Here is a 19,440-nt window from a genome sequence, read left to right as displayed (position 1 = left end):
CTGCGGTCAAGCGCTTACCTGACCTCCATGCATTGCAGCATTTGCAAATGCTGCACCAGTTTAGCCTGCTGCTTTGGTGCCCTTCCTCCTGTGGTGCCCTAGGCCATACCCTAGGTGGCCTTGGCCTAAATCCGGCCCTGGCAACAAGTGTAATCGGGGGGGGGGGGGGGGGGGAAGAATGGTTAAAATGGACAGTCTTCTTCCACACTACAATTTTAGCTTGTACATGATCCTACAACTAGCTACTGCAGTTAGCAGGATAGGATGCAGAATCAGCCCTGATGAAAAGCTGCAGAAAGTAGTGCCATGAAGAGAAACCTCTGCAAGCCAGGCTGAGTGTGGGCTGGCATGATGCAGGTGCCCCTCTCCCGCACCCCCCTTTCCTCCCGCACCCCCCCACAGAGCCTCTGCTAAACTTTCCCGAAGTGGCTGGGAGTGAGAGCGCCCGGCTGCTGCTGCCAGAAGAGGAGTAGAAGGTGGTGCACAGAGCGGCATGGACTTGCTAATAATCTCACACTGATCTTGTCAGTGTACAGCAGAGCCGTGTACAGAGCGACACACATCCAACTCCGGCTGGGGCAGCGTTCCAAAGGTTAGCCATGCATTCTTCTCTATACCCCCCCCCCCCCCCCATGTCCTCTCCCTCCTCCTCCTCTGACACCCCCCGCGTGCATCAGCACCCCCTCCCGCGTGCATCAGCACCCCTCCCGCGTGTCCGTGGGTCCGGGGACTCAGTGGGGCTATGATTACACTGTGGATATGCATCACTCGCGAGGCAAGAGAGAGAGAGGAAATCTCCCTGTTGGATCTCCATGCAAATGACCGCTCTGCTCCTAACAAAAGCCATGATGTTGAGCAGAGGGGGGAAAAATGATCTGACAGTGTAACAACCTGAGGCCACTCGCCATATTTTTGTTTATTCATGTTCCTCTCTCTCCCCCCTCTCTCTCCATGCCTGTCATGTTCGGATCTCCTATTATTTTTTTTCCTCCTTGATTCCCCCCCCTCTGCATCCCCCTGTCGATCAGCATTGCTGCTGTTTTTTAAATGATGGTGATCATCACACTGTTATTATTATTATTAGTATTGTATGGTGATTTTTCTCAGGAAGATGGGAGGTGCTGATGTTGCTGCTGCTGATGTTGCTGTTGGGAGAGTTTGGTGGGGAAGAATGTGCAAGAATGTTTTACTGACAGCTTCTGCTGGCTGTCCATACTTTAGTTGTGCAGGCAGAAGGGACATGTCAATGGGCTGTGATGGAAAGCAAGGAAAAAAATAAAAATAGAGAGAGGATGAAGAAGAGAGGGGGAAAAATCTTACATTGCTCCCACCCCCTGCCAACCGGTAATCCATTTAATCCTTTTGTTAGTCCTTTATTGTAATCCGAAGAGGGACATATTAAACAAGGCGGAGGGTTTTTGATGTATAGATCAATATGACTTCTTTTTTTAGCTCATTACTTCTGCTCAAAAACCCTCCGGATTTTCTAGGAAAATATCACTACCGTGTTAGATGCTGTTTAATACGTTGATGTTTATAAAGAGAAGATAAACAATAATTATACGGTAACGCTTTACGAAGGCTCTAGAATCAGCGCATAGTTTTTAGGTTGATTTCGCAAATGGAGAATTTAATTACACGTTAATAAGTTTTGTATGCACAACTATGATGTTCGCTTACTTATTGCGAATAAGCTAGATGTGTTTCGAGTTGTTATTATAGTAGCATGGACCCTTTTTTGAATGTTGGTGTTTGCAAAGTACTGTAGCTCATCAACCCCCCCCCCCCCCCCATCAGATGTATTTTTTAGGAGTATTCCTTAATTGTGGCAAAATGCTTTTCGAAAATTATTCTTTTAATAATTGAAATGTTTGTTCAGGTTTGTTGATTGATGCTTATTTGTTTTGATTGATTCTGACAAGTTTAAAGAGGAACTGTAACGACAAAACGGCCCCTGGGGGGTACTCACCTCGGGTGGGGGAAGCCTCAGGATCCTAATAAGGCTTCCCACGCCGTCCTGCGTCCCTCGGGGGTCTCGCTGCAGCCCTCCGTACAGCCGTGACGTAATATTTACCTTCCTGGCTCCTGCGCAGGCGCTCTGATGGCTGTCGGCGCCGAAGTAGGCGGAAATACCCGATCGCCGTCGGGTCTGCTCTACTGCGCAGGCGCAAGTTTCGGGCGCCTGCGCAGTAGAGCGGACCCGACGGAGATCGGGTATTTCCGTCTATTTCCGTGCCGAAAGTCGCCACAGGGCCCCCGCTGGAGCCAGCAAAGGTAAATATTGAACTGACAGTCGGCACAGTCGCCGGCTGTTCGGAGGGCTGCAGCGAGACCCCCGTGGGACAGAGGACGGCGTGGGAAGCCTCATTAGGATCCGGAGGCTTCCCCCACCCGAGGTGAGTACCCCCCAGGGGAGGTTTTTGTTGTTACAGAGTCTCTTTAAAGAGGAACTTTAACCAAGGATTAAACTTCATCCCAATCAGTAGCTGTTGATACTCCCTTTCCCACAGAAAATCTTTACCTATTCTCGAATAGATCATCAGGGGGGGTTTGTATGGCTGATATTGTGGTCAAACCCCTCCTACAGCGTGATGTTATGACCATGGTCCTGACAGTTTGCTGTCTGTGAACCTCGTTGCATTGTGGGAAATAACAGCTTTTTCCAACTGCTAAGCAAGCAGTATCTTCCTCTGTGCATAGAACTCTCAGTAACGAACATTCCGTACAGATCACCTGGCAGGACTAAAGATGTCGCCATCAGTGGTAAATGTCAGAATGTAAATCAGGAAGAGGAAAGATTTTACGATGGGCAAACACTGACTAAATAATCTACGAATGAATATTGTACACAACAAGCAATTTTATTCATTATGCTATTTTCACTACAGTTTCTCTTTAAGTATTTTGTGAGGTAGGTGACCAAGCGTACCGCACGTTGAGGTCTTAGGGGCTAGCTAACTGCTGTCCTATTCAACATCTTACGGCACATTAATGAACTGGGCCTTTATAAATAATGGACTGTGATAATTGTGAGTCACCTGAACCTTCTTGCTGACTGATTTCTACATGTGGTGGTGAATGTGGTAACAGGTGACTTAACGAATTCGCCCCAGTGTGACGCTATTCACAGGCAATATTTATTCATTCTATACTGTACAACACTGGGCTGGTGAAATCTGTCTTTTGAGAATATGCATCTAGTTGTGCAACAGGTATGTTGAGTAATAAAGACACAGAAAATGTATATTGCGCTTTTCTCCTGGTGGACTCGCAACAGAGCTTCAGCCACTAGGGTGCGCTCTACAGGCAGTAGCATTGTTAGGGAGTCTTGCCCACGGTCTCCTCACTGAATAGGTGCAGCTTACTTAATAGAAAGAGCCAATATTTGAACCCCGGTCTCCTGTGTCACAGGCAGAGCCCTTTACCAGTGCACTATCTAGCCACTGCCTGTGGTGGATAACTCCTCCTACTTTCCTCATCTGTCTGTCCGTTATTGTTTCCAGGTTTAAGGTGAATGGTTTCTGAGATGAGTGACACCTCAAGTTTATGAATTATTCAAAAGTGACCCAACAGGTAAATGTCTTGCCATGTGGCGTGAAAGGGACGAGTAGTCCCAAAGTGTAAAGGTTCTCATGTTGATGAATAGGCCCCTTTACAATCAATGCTTCTGAAGTCATTAGGGTTGCCATCAACAGTTATTTAAGGATTTGGGATTATTGCCAAATAGCAAAACCGCAGCAAAGTTTATTGAAATTGTATGGAATCCCCGGGTGTGTTATAATTACTAGAGATGCGACTGATTTAAGTAGAGCGTCTTTAAATGGCATAATATAGGCATTATAGTGTACGCACAGCTGGACAGAGACATGATTTAGTATTCTGGGTGGTACCTCAGGATCGATGATGGAACACTCAGCAGCAAAGGCTAAGGGGAGGAGAGGGGTGCTTCAAGCTACTGTATTTTAGACTCTTTTACCAATAAACTGGAGGTGTTCTTGGTTTTTGAAGGCCAGGAAGATCTGTAGCAAGTTTTGCTGCCACGTACTGTTGTAAACATATACCCCTGGTATATGCTATACCAGGGGTGTCAAACTCAATCATGTCATGGGCCAAAATGTAAAAGATAGTCTAAGTCGCAGGCCAAATTGTTTATTAAGCTGGAGGTATGTAAGCACAGAGCGTGCAGCCCCCGGGAAGGGCAGAAGAAACACGACACATCACTGGAGCAGGTAAATATTACAGAGAAGATGGTGTCGGGGGGTGGGTGGGGTTGTAAGGTGTATGAGTCTGATCAGCCACAGAGAGAATTACGGTAAATCCAAGGAGGATGTCACATGCTAATTTTGCAGGAGGGGTCCTGTGGCATATTGCTGCACCCAAACCAGAAACACTGTCATCGTCTGGATGGGACGGCATGTTCTGTTGTTCTTTTACTGCTTGCAGTGATACACATATAAAGCTCTCGGGGGCCACATAAAATGGGATGGAGGGCCGCATTCGGCCCACGGGCCTCGTGTTTCACACCTGTGTGCTATACATTCTTTATTGTACAATCATCCAAGTAGTATGAGAGCTTACCTTCCATTCTTTTTTCAGTGTATACTCAGTGTGCGGCCTCAATACTTAATAGATGGGATAATATTAGACAAGATTGTAAAGTGCATGGCCAACTTAAGGGTGCCTACAAACTTCCAATGTTGATTGATTGAAGGGCTCTGCCTTTGACATGGGTGACCAGGGTTCGAATCCTGGCTTGGGTCAGTACCTATTCAGTAAGGAGTTCAAGGCAAGACTCCCTAACACTGCAGGGTTGCCCCTTGAGGGCGCCATAGTGGCTGCAGCTCTTGAGCGCTTTGAGTACGACAGGATATACAAATGTTCGGGTTTGGCATTGTCCAATCAGTGGCCAATTTTACCACCTCCATGCAGTATGAGAGCTTAACTACACAATCTGTTCATTGTATTCAAAATGTGTTGGCCCTCATACTACAAGGAGGTAGTAAAACTGTCCAATCAGAATTGAAGGTGTGCATCAGGCTCAACTCAAGACAACTTTCCTGGTTGACTTGAGAACTCCAAGCTGGCCAGCTACATGCAGGCTACATTGAGATTATTAAGCCCGAAAAATTTAAATAGGCTCTAACAGTAGTCCCTGTGGACAGGATTAAAACTAGCCACACACTGGTAGATCGCCACCTGACATGGCAAAATGATCGATCCCTATCTGATCAGATCTAATGCCTGGAACTTTTCCAATTCTTCTGTTGATGGTACTTAAAGCTTTTGTTTCACGGAGGCACAGCCTTCCACCTCATCCCCTGTGTGAGGGGTTGAGGTGGCAGGCTGTGCCTCCATAAAGCAAATGCTTCAAATACCATCAACAGAGGAATCGGGACAAGATGTGAGAGGTAAGACGTGTGGTCTTACCTCTCACATCTTGTAACGACCTCTATGTCTCTCAAAACTTTTGCATCTCCTAATGCATGTTGCATGCAGGAGATGCCAGGCACTAGAGCTGGGGTGTCAAACTCAAATATAAAGTGGGCCTAAATTGAACACTGTCACCAAGTCGCAGGCCATCCTCAATGTCTAGTGGTCACTTCCCTCCCTATACAGTTCCCCTGTGTCCAGTGCCTCCTCCCTATCTTTTAAAGTTCCCTGGTGTCTAATGGCCCCCCTTGCCTCCCTTCCCAGGTTTCTAGTGAACCCCCTCAATCCCCTGTACAGTTCCTTGTGGCCTTGTGAGCCCCCGTCCCTTCTCCTATACAGTTCACTGGTGTCTAGTGCTTTCCTCCTCCCTTCTCATATGCCTTCCCTTGTGATCTAGGGCTTCACCAACAACATATCTTTCTTGGTGGCCTAGAGTGGGCCAAACATAATGCAAAGTGGGGAAACCACTTCTGGGCCAAATTTGATGGCTCTGTGGACCAGATTTGGCCTGTAGGCCAAAGTTTGACATGTATGCAGGAAGAGATGAGTGTAGAGGATGAGCACACATTGCTGGAGGCCAGCTGGGAGGTGAAAGAAGCACATCTTCTGCTGTGCTTTACTTTGCATTGCAAACTGAGCTGGGGGAGCACAGAAGGGGAGCGAGGACAGAAGGTGGCACAAGGGGATAGAAGGAGGCACAAAGGTGGTCATAAAATGGCACAAAGTGGGACAGAAGGAGACACAGAGGGACAGAAGGAGGCACAAAGTGTGACAGAAGGAGGCACAGGGGAACAGAAGGAGGCACAAAGTGTGACAGAAGGAGGCACAGGGGGACAGAAGGAGGCACAAAGTGGGACAGAAGGAGGCACAGAGGGACAGAAGGAGGCACAAAGTGTGTAAGAAAAGAGGCACAGGGGGACAGAAGGAGGCACAAAGTGGGACAGAAGGAGGCACAAAAGGAATACAGAAGGAGGCACAAAGGGGGACAGAAGTAGGCACAAAGGGGGACAGAAGTAGGCACAGGGACAGATAGGACACAGTGGTGAAACAGAGGTGACACAGCGGAGGTACAGGGGGGTAGCGGTAGCACAGAGGGACACAGTGGTGGTGGTGGGGGGCGAAGGAGGACAGGAGGTGCAGGGCAACAAATATAGCACGGAGGAGGTAAGGGGACAGAGGTAGCAGTGTTTCAACTTATAGACCTACAGTCCCTATCTCATTCGTTAATCGGTTACTACCTGCAAGTGGATGGGGAGTACTGGCACTGACGTATCAGTAATCCAACAGCCCACAGCTGGCAATTCCGGCAGGGGACTTACAGATGTGACTGTCCCCCATTGTGGCAGGAACAGACCCATTTAGCGACTGACATTCAGGGGCGTAGCAATAGGGGTTGCAGAGGTAGCGACCGCATCGGGGCCCTTGGGCCAGAGGGGCCCCGTAGGGCCCTACCTGAACTTCAGTATTAGCTCTCTATTGGTCCTGTGCTCATAATAATCACTTCTGTAGATACTTTGAATAGTGGTAATCATTAACAAACTGTTTCCCGTCCCCTTCCTGAACCTCTGACATTGTAGTTGCCATTGGCAGGTTTTGGTAAGCCGTATCAATTATTATGTATAGAGTGCTTGGGGGGCCCCATTGTAAAACTTGCATCGGGGCCCACAGCTCCTTAGCTACGCCACTGCTGACATTTCATGTCTTTCAGTGACTATAATAAAAGAGTGCTTAAAGTAGCAGTAAAATTCAAAATTCTGTTCTGCTCTGTTGAACTTGGTAGGGGGTCCATATAAGTAGAAATCACCTAAAAGGCATTTTTGTTGGACTCCCTGTTCCCTGATAAACATAACGTTGGACCATTTTCCAGTGTGAGGGCACCAGGCACGAGGCCCCTCTGCACCCAGCAAACGTTCTAGAACAGCCAGATGGATAGCTACGCTCAACATTCTTTCGAGCCTCTTTCAAAAACTCTCCGGTTTCTGGAAACGCTTGGCACGTGCCAGATGTCAGATCGCACCCAAGATGTGATTACTAGCACGCTATAAAAGATTAACCCTCTCTGTTGCTAGGGCAGAAGTCCCGGTGGTCTCGTGTCCGTCTCCTCCTCAGCGTGGATGAGGTTAATGTACACGAGAGTCAGTAGAACTGTATAGGGTGTGTGGAGAGGGGTGGATGCAGTGAGTGAGTGAGTGAGTGAGGTAAAAGCTCCGGCAGCGATCTGTAAAGATGGAAGCGACAAGAGCAGAATGACTGTGGCAATAAGTGCGTTGTTTCATGATCAGCAGGAGAAATGAATAGTTAGCAGTCGCTGGTGGAGCTGCCCGGAGCGGAGACTGTGCGGGGGGCACGTTTAGGAATAAAGCGATTTCCATAGGATTTCTTGGGAAGCGAGACGATTACCCGGTGCGATGGGAGAGGATTTAGGATGTCGGCGTGAAAGGCAGTGATGTCTACAGCTGGTCACTGACATGCTGGGAGGTTCAAGCATCGCAAATCCTGACAGATCGCGCAGAGGAAGGCAGCGAGACACATTTGTACCCCAGTTGATTGTTTTTTTTTATCTTTTTTTTTTGTAATCCTGCTTTGCGGAGAATCCTGTGTTATTGTTCTGGCATTCATGGAAAGCAGATCTGATGATGTGAATGGACGCGTGCAGGCGGTGTAAGTACAAGTGGATTTTTTTCTCTCTCTCTTATTTCCTCTCTCAGTTCAAGAGGCAAAAGCAGCAGCAGAGATGCAGCATTCTGTTGTGTTGTACAAACACTTGGGTCTTATTGATCTTGGCATCCTCTGAACTCTTCTGAGGAGGGGTGTGTGTATTGGAGGGGGGCTGTAAAGTTTTCAGTTTGCAGAATTACAGGGAAAAGAATTGAGGGCTGGTTTACATGGACGTTTTCTCTGAGAAAAACGTCAGCTGCGGCGTTTGTCTTTCAAGCGCTGTCAATTCACCTCCTGGCGCAATCGTCTACCGCCGTTCACACAGATGCTACACCTTGGCCACGTCATTTTGCGTTGTCTCATTAACCCCGTTGCTACCGTGCTACCTGCAGGGGGTCAAAATGTGACGCTTTTGCCGAGTGACAGAAACTGGTGTTTGCAGAGAAGCGTTTAGCATGGCTAAAACGCGATTTGCCCTGAGCGCCCATGTGAACTGGCCCCTAAAGGACAGCTGAAGTGAGAGGGATATGGAGACTGCCATGTTTATTTAATGTTAAAGGGACACTTAAGTCAAGCAAAAAAAATGAGTTTTAATCACCTGGGGCTTCCACCAGCCCCCTGCAGCTGCCCGGTGCCCTCGCAGCCACGCTCCGATCCTCCTGTCCCCGCCGGCATCTACTTACGGCTTCGGCCACAATAGCACCCTCTTTACTGCTATTGCGGCCTTCCTTGCTGCAATAGCAGTATATAGGGTGCTATTGTGGCCAGGAACGCGAAGAATCACTCGCGTTTGTAGCCTGTCGCCGAAACCGGAAGTAGCCGCCGGCAGGGACAGGAGGATCGGAGCGAGGCTGCGAGGGCACCGGACAGCTGCAGGGGGCTGATGGAAGCTCCAGGTGAGTAAAACTAATTTTTTGTGTGTGACTTAAGTGACCCTTTAAACAATGCTAGTTGCCTGGTGGGTTCTGCTGATCCTCTGCCTCCAATACGTTAAGCCATAGACCCTGAACAAGCATGTAGATCAGATGTTTCTGGCAAAAATCAAAGATTAACTGCATGCTTGTTACAGGTGTGTAATTCAGACACTTTTGCAGCCAGAATGATCAGCAGGACTGCCAGGCAATTGGTATTGCTTAAAGGGATACTTAAGTTTACCCCAAAAAGCCTGGGGCTTCTACCGGCCCCCTGCCGTCGACCTGTGCCTGTGCCGGTACTCTACGTTCCTCCAGTCCCCCACCACAGCTCAGTTTCGGTTTCAGCGACTGAGCCTGTCATCGGCCACTGTGCCTGCGCAGTAGAGATTTTCTTGTACTGCGACTGTGCAGGACTCTCCTGGTGCCGGGGAGCACAAATGAGGATGCGCACGGCCAGGGCCGCGCAGGCACAGTGGCCGATGACAGGCTCAGTTGCCGAAACTGAAACAGAGCCGCAGCAGGGGACCAGATGATCGTAGAGTACCATCTTGGGTGCTGGTGGACTGCAGGGGGCCAGTATAAGTAAAACTGGCTTTTTGGGGTACACTTAAGTATCCCTTTAAAAGGAAATAAATATGGCAGCCTCCATAAACCTCTCACTTCAGGTGTCCTTTAATGAAGTAAAAATCAGTCAGTACATAGTGCAATATCTATATGTCAATAGAGATAATCGGCTAGATGCTGATTTTTCTGACTTGGCAAAATTGGCTGCAGTTTGATGGCAGGATGAAATTAGACCATCAGAGAAAATCGCTTCCTATCTTAAAGGATACCCGAGGTGACATGTGACATGATGAGACATGGATATGTACAGTGCCCAGCACACAAATAACTATGCTGTGTTCCTTTTTTCTTTCTCCGCCTGAAAGAGTTGACCCTGACTGATAAGAAATTCCAACTATAAAACCCTTTCCTAGAAGAAAATGGCTTCCGAGAGCAGGAAAGAGATAAAAAGGGTAAAAAGTTCATAGAGTTTAGCTCTAGCATACTTCAATGAAAGTGTTATTGAGCAAAAACAATAAAACAGTAAAAACCTAAAAAGTATACTTAAATAAAATTGTGGAATATTAATGAAATTCATTTTTAGGAGAAGGAGGATAGATACAATTGTTTATTTCATTAGTTTATTTTCACCTTGGGTGTCCTTTAATGGGTGCCGTCTCAACCTTCTTACAAATGCAAACAAATAAAAAAATGCTTTCAGCTGGAAAAATGTGTGTATTGATACGTAAACTGTGGGTAACTCTGATGGCCCAGTCATCAATGTCCAGCAGGATGAAAGATCATTTCTGATTGGTTGCTGTAGTTTATGCAGAAAAGATATTTGGGCTGATTAAGGCCCCATTTCCACTTGACGCTATTTCCGGACAGACCCCTAACACGGAAACACTGGAAATGTGCGTAAGGCGAAGCAGATGGTTCTGATTGCTCGCAATTTTTGGTTTGCGTTACTGGATAACAGTTACAGAATGACATGAAAGAGGAACTTTAACCAAGGGTTGAACCTCATCCCAATCAGTAGCTGATACGCCCTTTCCCATGAGAAATCTTTATCTTTTCACTAATGGATCATCAGGTGGATCTGTATGGCTGATATTTGGGTGAAACTCCTACCACAGTATGATGTCATGACCATGGTCCTGACAGTTTCCTGTCTGTAAACCTCATTGCATTGTGGGAAATAACGGCTTTATCCAACTGCCAAGCAAGCAATATCTCCCTCTGTGCATAGAACTCTCAGTAACAAACATTCCATAGAGATTACTAAAGGGGTCACCAACCACCAATGACAAATGTCAGAATGTAAATCAGGGAGAGGAAAGATTTTACAATGGGCAAACGCTGACTAAACAATCGATAAATGAATATTGTAAACATGAAGCAATTGTATTCATTATGTTATTTTCCTTACAGTTCCTTTCAAAATAGACAGTTTTTCTTATACAGAAATATCTCTGTTGGCCACATGTGAAGGTCTAAGCCATTTTTAAAGTGCGACTGAAGTGAGAGAGAGGCTGCCATATTTATTTACTTTTAAGCAATACCAGGTGCCTGGTTATCCTGCTGATCCTCTGCCTCTAATACTTTTAGCCAGAGCCCCTGAACAAGCATGCAGCAGATCAGGTATTTCTGACATTATTGTCAGATCTGACAAGATTAGCTGCATGCTTGTTTTGGGTATGTTATAGCCAAATAGACCAGCTGGGCTGCCAGGCAACTGGTATTGTTCTAAAGGAGGTAAATATGGCAGCCACCATATCCCTCTCACTTCAGTTCCCGTTTAAGTAACTGCGGTCAGTATGAGGGCCTAGCTAAACAATCTAGCCAAATTTTAGTCATGAATGAACGAAGCTATTCAGTCTTGATCATATGGACTTACCGTATTCCCTTTCTTCAATACGATTCAATAATTTCAGCTTGCATGCAAGTTTAGTGTACAGTGTATAGTATGCAGCTCGGCAGTCTATCAAATGCATTTTCAGTGGTTTTAGTTTGGTCCAATTCTAAGATACATCTAATTTGCATGCAAGCATAGGGTCATTGGCATTCCATTCACCATCTCTATAGCTAAACAGTCTGTTAAAAAGATTGAACTTCATCCCAGTCAGTAGCCGATACCCCTTTCCCACCAGAAATCTTTACCTTTTCTTAAATACCTCATCAGGAACATCTGTATGACTGATATTGTGGGGAAACCCCTCCCACAGTGTGATGTCATGACGATGGCCCTAACAGTTTACTGTCTGTTCACAGGAATCCCCAGGTAAATATAAATACACCAATACGCCACATCTCAGGTTTTCTTTGAAGATTGTCTTTTTTTTTAATACCGCTTCCGGACCACTGTAATTACAATCTGCCTCTCACGGAAGCACTGCCAGGATTGCCGCCCTGCAAGTTTGGTGGGATTTAGTTAGATTACAGCCGCGGGGATGCAGCGTTTTAGTTAGGGCAAACATACTTAAAGAGGAACTCCAGTGAAAATAATGTAATTAAAACAAGTGCTTCATTTTTACAATAATTATGTATAAATGATTTAGTCAGTGTTTGCCCATTGTAAAATCTTTTAAATCCCTAATTTACATTCTGACATTTATTACATGGTGACATTTTTACTGCTGGCAAGTGATGTAGCTGCTGCATGGTTTTTTGGTAGTTGGAAACAGCTGTAAACAGCTATTTCCCACAATGCAACAAGGTTCACAGACAGGAAACTGCCAGGAGTACATACTCAAGAGTTTCTTGTGGGAGGGGTTTCACCACAATATTAGTCATACAGCGCCCCCTGATGGTCTGCTTGGGAAAAGGAATAGATTTCTCATGTAAATGGGGGTATCAGCTACTGATTGGGATAAAGTTCAATTATTGGTCGGAGTTTTCTCTTTAAAAGGTTTTTGCAATAAAAACCTGAATTTTTGGAGACTTCAGAGTCTCTTTAATGGACTACTATCACAAAAAAGTAGGCAGTTAAAATCTGACAGAACCGACAGGTTTTGGGCCAGTCCATCTCCTCATGGGGGATTCTCAGGGTTTTCTTTGTTTTCAAAAGCATTTCCTGAACAGCAGTTTAACTGCCAAAATAGTAAGATACCAGCCGGCCTCCCTACGCACTTGTACACTATTTGGTCAGTAAAGACTTTGCAACTGCTGCTCAGAAAATGCTGTTGAAAACAAAGAAAACCTTGAGAGTCACCTATGAGGAGATGGACTGGCAAAAAACCTGTCGGTTCTGTCAGATTTTAACTGCCTACTTTTTTCTCGATAGTGGTCCTTTAACCACCCCGGCGTTCTATTAAGATCGCCAGGGCGGCTGCGGGAGGGTTTTTTTTAAATAAAAAAAAAACTATTTCATGCAGCCAACTGAAAGTTGGCTGCATGAAAGCCCACTAGAGGGCGCTCCGGAGGCGTTCTTCCGATCGCCTCCGGCGCCCAGAATAAACAAGGAAGGCCGCAATGAGCGGCCTTCCTTGTTTTGCTTAGATCGTCGCCATAGCGACGAGCGGAGTGACGTCATCGACGTCAGCCGACGTCCTGACGTCAGCCGCCTCCGATCCAGCCCTTAGTGCTGGCCGGAACTTTTTGTTCCGGCTACGCTGGGCTCAGGCGGCTGGGGGGACCCTCTTTCGCCGCTGCTTGCGGCGAATCGCCGCAGAGCGGCGGCGATCGGGCAGCACACGCGGCTGGCAAAGTGCCGGCTGCGTGTGCTGCTCTTTATTTGATGGAAATCGGCCCAGCAGGGCCTGAGCGGCAGCCATCGGCGGTGATGGACGAGCTGAGCTCGTCCATACCGCTAAGATGGTTAAAGAGGAACTCCAATTAAAATAATGTAATAAAAAAAGTGCTTCCTTTTTACAATAATTATGTATAAATGATTAAGTCAGTCTTTTCCCATTGTAAAATCTTTCCTCTCCCTGATTTACATTCTGACATTTATCACATGGTGACATTTTTACTGCTGGCAGGTGATGTCACTGGAAGTAGCTGCTTCTTGCTTTTTTGGCAGTTGGAAACAGCTGTAAACAGCTATATCCCACAATGCAATGAGGTTCACAGACAGAAAACTGTACACTGGGGAGGGGGTTCACTACAATATCAGCCATACAGAGCCCCCCCCTCTCCCCGAAGATCCGTTTCTGAAAAGGAATAGATTTCTCATGGGAAAGGGGTATCAGCTACTGATTGGGATGAAGTTCATTTCTTGGTCTCGGTTTCTCTTTAACTTACCTGTCCTGTATGTAAGCAAATGTACAATATCAGATTGTGGTGAACTGTCCCTTTATTATATACTTACTGCAGAACGTTTCATGGATTTTTCTTGCTCTACATGTATTATAAAAAGTAATTATGGCAGCTTCCAGCCAGAAAGAGCTGAGACTGCAGAACTGATGCTAGTCACTTAAGATGATCCATTTATCACTTGTGAGTATATAAATTGAGCCTTCCTATATGACGCTGTAAACTAGGCTCTTACATTTTAATGCTCAGACCCACTTTTAACTGACACTGCTGTATATAGCGTGTTAGCTCTGCTTTCAGGGGTTCTGCTTTTTTTTTCTATGTTTTATGACTTTACTACAAATTGAGGAAAATGAGTTACATCTGGAGCTCAGTGACATGGAAGTAGGGAGTTTTCGGATAAGTTTTCTTGGGAAATGTCTGAAAAATGTCTCTGCAAAGAAAGGCCGGAGTGCAAATAAATATTGTTAAAGGGACTCCGAGCAGTGCAGAAACTATGGAAAGATGCATATCATTTTAAAGCTCTCTTTCTCCTCTTTCCAATGATATATAAACCACCGCCCTACGTCTTTTAGTTTTCGCTATTTTCGCGATTGAAATTGCCGCGGCCGCAATTTCGATCGCGAAAATAGAGCAAACTAAAAGGCGTAGGGCGACGATGTAGGTGTCGTCAGAAAGAGGAGAAAGAGAGCTTTAAAATGATATCCATCTTTCCATAGTTACATTGTATTACACAGGGCGACTTTTTCTGCTGAATGGAGCTGCTGACTTTGAGAAAAAGTCGGCCTGTGTAATACAATGTAACTATGGAAAGATGGATATCATTTTAAAGCTCTCTTTCTCCTCTTTCTGACGACCCCTAAATCGTTGTCCTACGCCTTTTAGTTTTCTCTATTTTCGCGATCGAAATCGCAGCCGCGGCAATTTCAATCGCGAAAATAGCGAAAACTAAAAGGCTTAGGGTGCTGGTTTATATATCATTGGAAAGAGGAGAAAGAGAGCTTTAAAATGATATGCATCTTTCCATAGTTTTTGCATTGCTCGGAGTCCCTTTAAAGAGGAGCTGTAGTGAAAATATCGTAATTAATAAAATTGCCTTCATTTCTTTTCAAAATTAATTTATAGATTATTTAGTTTAGTTTTTGCCCATTGTAAAATCTTTCCTCTCCCTGATTTACATTCTGAGATTTATCACAGGTGGCAACCAGGGTTGCCAACCTAATTTTTAATTTCTCATGGTCGAAGGGCCCAAAAAGCCTGGACACCCATTTTTTGGGGGGATGGTCAGCAGCACACTTTTAAAGTGCGTTGTGGGTGAGATTAAACTGTGGGCGTGGTCACTTTTTCACACTTAAAAAAAACCCCTAAATTAACCACTTCAGCCCTCAGGTGTTTTCACTTTCAGGACGGAAGCAATTTTCCCGTTAGCGCTCCTCTCATTCATTCGCCAATAACTTTATCACTACTCATCACACTTAAATGATCTATATCTTGTTTTTTTCACCACAAATTAAGCTTGTTGTGAGCCATATCTGTATTCAGTAATTACTTTATTTTCTATGCATTTTATAGGCAAATACACACACAAAAAATACGCTATTTCTCCAATTCCATCCCCTATAGTTTTAAAATAAGCAATGCCACCCATTTTATTTGCTCATCAGTCCCGGCTATCATAACATTTAAATTATGTTCCTAGTACAATGTATGGCGCCAATATATTATGTGGAACTAAAGGTGTATTTTTTTTTTGGGGGGGGGGGGGTTGTGTCCTAGCAATTGAATGCCCTCATGTACTAAAATAACAGTAATACCCCCTCATGACAAACATATTAAAAAAGCTAAGTCCCTAAGGCAACTATTCATGGATTTCTTTCAATGTTTCCCCCAATTTGTTTGCTTGGTAACTGGGGTGGAGAGTGGTTTGGAAGTGATTTAATTAATTATTTTTATTAATAAAAAAAAAAGCTTTGGTGTGCAATTCAACTTTTAGCCACTACATGGCACTAGAAACACTCCCTGGTTTACCAAGAAGTGTTTTGTTTATTTGTTTGTTTGTTTTTTCACTTTGATTCACGTTCATTCTTATGAATGGACATGGCCCGTGATCGGGGTCATGTCCATTCATTACAGGCACTGCGATTGGTTCCAGAAAACCTTGCTTCTCTTCCCCAATTGCCAAAATGGAAAACCTCTGTGATGCGAAGGGCCGAGGCCCCGCGCATGCGTGCGCACCGCCGCTTAAACACTGGATGAGAGTACTCGTCCAGTTTGACTTTAGCGGCACCTATCTGGATGAGTATTCTCGTCCAGATAGGTTTAACTGGCTAATGGCTGCAGCAGGCTATTTCATACCATCTGGTATTTTCAGTTGGCAACCTCTCGGAATAGTCTGTGTATGCAGCATGTTACTTTTATTTGAATGCCATGAAAAACTTTGAAAAAAAAAATTGTGTGGAGTGACACCTGGGCATGTATGGGGACTGCACGAGGTCAGACCTTAAGTACAGCATTTAAATGCTTAAAACACATCCTAGCAAGCAAGTCTAGCAAACATCGCGGCCAAAGGGAGGAGCTGTGGCTTAAAGGGGTTTTGGCAACACACATGGGCACTAGAGGTCCTGGACTGAGACGAGGTCTCTATAAAATTAAGAACACCCACAGAGAAAGTACAGACAAGTACAGACAGCCCATTTGTGCCTTGTTTTGTACGGACTGTCAGTCTAAAGACGGTTGGCAACCCTGGTGGCAGCATCTTTCGTTCTGTCAGATGATCTCGGCGGGATATTTGTTTCTAAGAATTCTAAAGCGAGTGAAAATAATGCCTGGACTCCCAGAATGCTCTGGGAGGAGAATTCCGCATAGCTAAACAGTCTAGGAGGTTAACTTCCTGCATTCTACTCTTTAATTTCTGAATTAACTTTGTGTCTTCCCTGAGGTAAGCCAACTCCTTTTTCTCCTTTTATTGCTCATAACTCAGTTTTATCACGACCTGGGCACATTTTTCCCACTGTTTATAATGTCTAGCCTCCCTTTGAAGGAGGCCTCCAGCTGCCGGCACCTGCACTGGTGGCCATTATTCTCACTCCACAACTCAAGAGAGTCCATTTAACCCAAGTGGATTATTGGTTGGTTGCCTACCTAAGCAATCTAATTTTGTGAGTATTGTTTATCTACTCTTGCTCCATTTTCAGTACACACTTGACTACACTACCCAGGCTCTCCTTGTTTCTGTGTTTTTTTGTTTCAAAGTACTTCCTTTCTCTTGTCTTTTGTTGTCTTTCTCCAAAGAAAGAGAGGGCTTTACGTTGTTATTTATAGACCGGGAAATAAAGAGAATCAGGCTCATCTGGCTTTATGTATTTAGAGGGTTGCAGGTAGTGGCATTGCAATAGGGGAAGCATCAGGTCTGCTATGAGAATCAAGTATCTGGCAGTAATGTACCCATATAACCAGGAGACTGTATATTCCCTGCCCTCTGTGTTCCTCTTATATCGGTAGCATGTCTGCGAGGTCTTATGATACTACAGGTACATACACATGCACCATTGAGACTCAATCCCTTGGGTGACAGTTTGGGCCCAGTGCTGTACAGACACATTGCTAGCCTGGAGGGGGTTGGGAGGATGATGCATGGGGCAAGAATGACCTGCGCTCAGATGAGACAGACCCACTGCCTGGATCTCTTAAGCCTGGAACCCACTAGGAGCGCTTTGTAAGCGCTCGTGATTTGAAAAGCTCTTGCTAATGTAATGCTATGGGTGTGATCTCGCTTCATTGCATTAGCCCCCCCCCCCCCCCCCCCCCATCATTGCATTAGCAAGAGCTTTTCAAATAACTAGCGCTTGGAAAAGGCTGCTAGTGGGTTTGAGCTCTTACTGACACTTTGGGGGGTATTAGAGGCCCTACTTTTTTCTAGAAATACTGTTCTTTGCAAAAGAGTACCACCCAACTTGTCTACTCTCACAATAAAACCTTGGAGCTCTTTTGCAGACAGGAGATGTGACCACATGGGAAAGACTTCTTCCATGTACAGTTTGCTTAGCAATAGTTAAAGTAAAGAACTGAGAGTTAAGAAAAAAACAAAGTGTTTCACTTACCTGGGGCTTCTGCCAGCCCCTTGCAGCCATCCTGTCCTGCGCCAGTCCTCAACGATCCTCCATTCTCCTGCCGCCAGCTACTTTTGGTTCGGTTGAAGCGGCAACTGCACCTGCGCTCCCCAGGCCACGCGTCACTTTTTTTGCGTTCCCGCCCGCTATAATATTGCGGGCTGGAACGCGAAGAAAGATACGTGTGGCTCAAGGTGAGCAGGCGCAGTTGCCGTCTTACAAGCCAACGGTATGGCCGAACAGCAAGCAGCTGGCGGCAGGGGAACGGAGGAGTGTGGAGGACCGGCACGAGACAGGAAGGCTGCAAGGGGCTGGCAGAAGCCCCAGGTAAGGGAAACACTTTGTTTGTTTTTTACTTTCAGTTCTGCTTTAAAGGGAAGGTTCAGGGAGGGAGGTAAAAAGATAAAAAACAATATCCACTTACCTGGGGCTTCCTTCAGCCCATGGCAGGCAGGAGGTGCCCTCGCCGCCGCTCCGCAGGCTCCCGGTGGCCGACTCGACCTGGCCAGGCTGGCTGCCAGGTCGGGCTCTTCTGCGCTCCAAGGCCTGGCACTTCTGCGTCCCACGCGGGCGCGCTGACGTCATCGGATGTCCGCCGGGCTGTACTGCGCAGGCGCAGAAGAGCCCGACCTGGCAGCCAGCCTGGCCAGGTCGAGTCGGCCACCGGAGACCACCGGGAGCCTGCAGAGCGGCGGCGAGGGCACCTCCTGCCTGCCACGGGCTGGAGGAAGCCCCAGGTAAGTGGATATTGATTTTTATTTTTTTACCTCCCTCCCTGAACCTTCCCTTTAAGGAGTCACTGAAGTGACATGTAGTAGAATGCAGTAAATTATTCAGGATATACAATTTTACTGGTTTCAGAATCAGAAACACTTCAACACTTCGTATAGCTACCGTATAGCTACAGGTGAATATGTGTGTGTGTGTGTGTATATGGTGTGTGTGTGTGTATGGTGTTTGTGTGTGTGTCTGTGTATGGTGTGTGTGTCTGTGTGTGTGTGTGTGTGCCTGTGTATGGTGTGTGTGGGTGTGCCTGTGTATGGTGTGTGTGTGTGTGTGTGCCTGTGTATGGTGTGTGTGTGTGTATGGTGTGTGTGTGTGTGTGTCTGTGTATGGTGTGTGTGCCTGTGTATGGTGTGTGTGTGTGTGCCTGTGTATGGTGTGTGTGAGTGTGTGTGCCTGTGTATGGTGTGTGTGTGTGTGTGCCTGTGTATGGTGTGTGTGTGTGTGCCTGTGTATGGTGTGTGTGTGTGTGTGCCTGTGTATGGTGGGTGTGTGTGTGTGCCTGTGTATGGTGTGTGTGTGTGCCTGGGTGTGTGTGTGTGGGTGTGTGTGTATGGTGTGTGTGAGTGTGTGTGCCTGTGTATGGTGTGTGTGTGTGTGTGTGTGTGCGCCTGTGTATGGTGTGTTTGTGTGTGTGTGTGTGTGCGTGTGTATGGTGTGTGTGTGTGTGTATGCCTGTGTATTGTGTGTGTGTGTGCCTGTGTATGGTGTGTGTGCCTGTGTATGGTGTGTGTGTGTGTGCCTGTGTA

The 19,440-nt window shown here is 46.1% G+C and overlaps 1 protein-coding gene across 3 annotated transcripts in view; it reads left to right on the top strand.

The window, feature by feature from the left end:
- Nucleotides 1-19,440, top strand: part of CTBP1 (C-terminal binding protein 1) — a 664,453-nt gene that overhangs the window by 23,528 nt on the left and 621,485 nt on the right. Inside the window, exon 1 of one of the 3 annotated variants that reach the window (XM_068275617.1) lies at nucleotides 485-592. The exons of 1 other annotated variant lie outside the window; for it this stretch is intronic. The gene's annotated coding sequence lies outside the window, so the exon portion shown is untranslated. Of the gene's footprint in view, nucleotides 1-484; nucleotides 593-7,665; nucleotides 8,092-19,440 lie in introns of those variants that run through there. One more of the 3 variants, XM_068275601.1, reaches the window with a different exon arrangement.

This window comes from Hyperolius riggenbachi, chromosome 1, assembly GCF_040937935.1.
Source record: "Hyperolius riggenbachi isolate aHypRig1 chromosome 1, aHypRig1.pri, whole genome shotgun sequence".
In the NCBI taxonomy this organism is placed as follows: Eukaryota; Metazoa; Chordata; class Amphibia; order Anura; family Hyperoliidae; genus Hyperolius; species Hyperolius riggenbachi.
The sequence above is the reverse complement of the archived record's forward strand: the minus strand, read 5'-3'. Positions and strand labels throughout refer to the sequence as shown.